We start from the raw sequence: 2,084 nt of genomic DNA, 5'->3' as shown, positions 1-2,084 counted from the left end.
TCATCATCAATACAGTCATCGAGTGCCATATCGAGACCATGTCTTCCCTAAGATCTTTTTCTTTCGGATGTTGATACATATTGGCATCTCTTGATCCATCAAGAGTCCATGTAAATCCGGAATGAACACGCAAAGGCATAATTCACCATATCCCTTCCAAATCAAGTAGAGTCCATGTGCGTTTCAATACATTTAGCAAACGCATGCTCCTATGGTTTGGAGCCACTTGATTCAGATGAATGAAGTCCGTTTAAGATCTTCATGTATATCTCTGATCCCATAGAGATGTTATTATGACCACATTCATAGGCTGCATGTTCAGTTATTCGGAAACTACCAAACTGATAAAGTAGTGGAGTTCAATGACATCCATTACGAGAGCATATCTCATCGTAGTTGATCCCAGTGCGTGTTAGTGAAAAACCTTGCGCCATAAGGTGAGTCTAAGCTCTTACTCTCACTACGCTATCTAACAAAGGCATAGTTGATAGGGTTTAGCTTGCGGTGTCGGCATCACCTGCCCAAGGACCTATCTCTTTGTTAATGTTGGATCGTATCTTTCCATTAGGCCAATCAACTAAGTTGATATCCATCAACGAAGGGTGATTCGATAGTAGACTCATTATCTCACGTCCTCATGTACACTAGTGTAATACTTGTAGAGATCTCTATATGGATTGGATTTGACATTGAGGCATCCCCCAACGATAATCACAATTCAGACTTCATGAGACGGATTTGAGTATCACTGATCAATGGATCAGGTTGTGCCAAGCTCGCTTTCTTTTTAGTGCAAGACAATATCGAACCTAAGGGCCTCTCTCATTTTAGGGAGCCACACGGCCTTGTGACACCAATTTTGCCACTATATGGCGTCACCATATCACCATCCATGGTGATGGCGTCAAGACCAACACTTTTTGGTCGCGCCATGTCCTTTTGTATGACATTAATCATTGCAGACATATTTGCAGCATGTGATCTCGTCACTTTAACACTATAAGCATTTGGGATCAAGATGAGACTTAGTGGGGACAAACCACGACAATTCACGTCGTTCCACTTGAACACTTATGTTCTTATCTCCCCCTAACAGCGGGAATATTGTCTCATCAAAGTGACAATCCGCAATTTAGCGGTGAATGAGATCGCCTGACAAGGTTCCTACATATGCGGATTATAGGTGGAGGTTCATATCCAACCTAAACTTATTCATCTCAAATGACCCATCATTGTACGCAGTGGAAATGCGATTTGGCACCTAGAAATAACATCTAGCCGAGCTCAAGGATTGGAGATCCGTTTCAATCCTACCGAGCTCAAGGATTGCAATTTCGTGTCAATCCTGGTGCACAGTCACGAGCTGTAGTACAACAAAATTCAATGATGGTGGGTCGTAGATGAATAGTAAAGCTGCATGCAAATATTGCATAGCCCCAAGACGCAATAGAAAGAGTGGTGCGTATCAATAATGTTCGAGCGACAAGCTAAAGTTGCTTGGTCGTAGCCTCGGTGAGACCGTATTGCGTGTGAACATGGGGTACAGGACACTTCAACTTACATCCCGATAAACTTCTTTAAAGAATGGGTAGTGAGCCCGTAGAAGTATAAGCAGGATAAGCAGTAGATAATAGTGTAACACGTGACCAGTGTGTTAACACGTCAACCAACACCATAAAACATAAAAAGGTGTCCGCAAGTTGGTTGTATCTATCTACATAGTTTGATGTAAGAATAGAATGTTCACTTTTGTGTTATTTAGCGTAGGAGGGTCTCACTCCTTATTTAGCTAAAGAATAGGCTTTCAAAAAGAGCAATGAGCATTGCAGGGGGCCAATGCGACATCGAGGAAAGGCCGGTGCACCTCAATTGCTTAAGGAATTGACCGGACGACCTCCAGGAAGTTGGAGTCGTGTTCGGGTGACGTCAATGTCCCCCGGGTCACCACCATGCTTCATGGTGATGCTAGATCTCGAATGTCTTCGTTTTGAGCGGAAGAATGGATGTCCATGAGAATTCCTCAAAATTTGGACCATTATATCTCTTCCAGGTTGACCAATTTGGTCAAAAAGCCTATATGAGTC

The sequence above is a fragment of the Fragaria vesca genome, linkage group LG3 (genome assembly GCF_000184155.1).
Source record: "Fragaria vesca subsp. vesca linkage group LG3, FraVesHawaii_1.0, whole genome shotgun sequence".
Classification (NCBI taxonomy): domain Eukaryota; kingdom Viridiplantae; phylum Streptophyta; class Magnoliopsida; order Rosales; family Rosaceae; genus Fragaria; species Fragaria vesca.
This window is presented reverse-complemented; position numbering follows the sequence as displayed.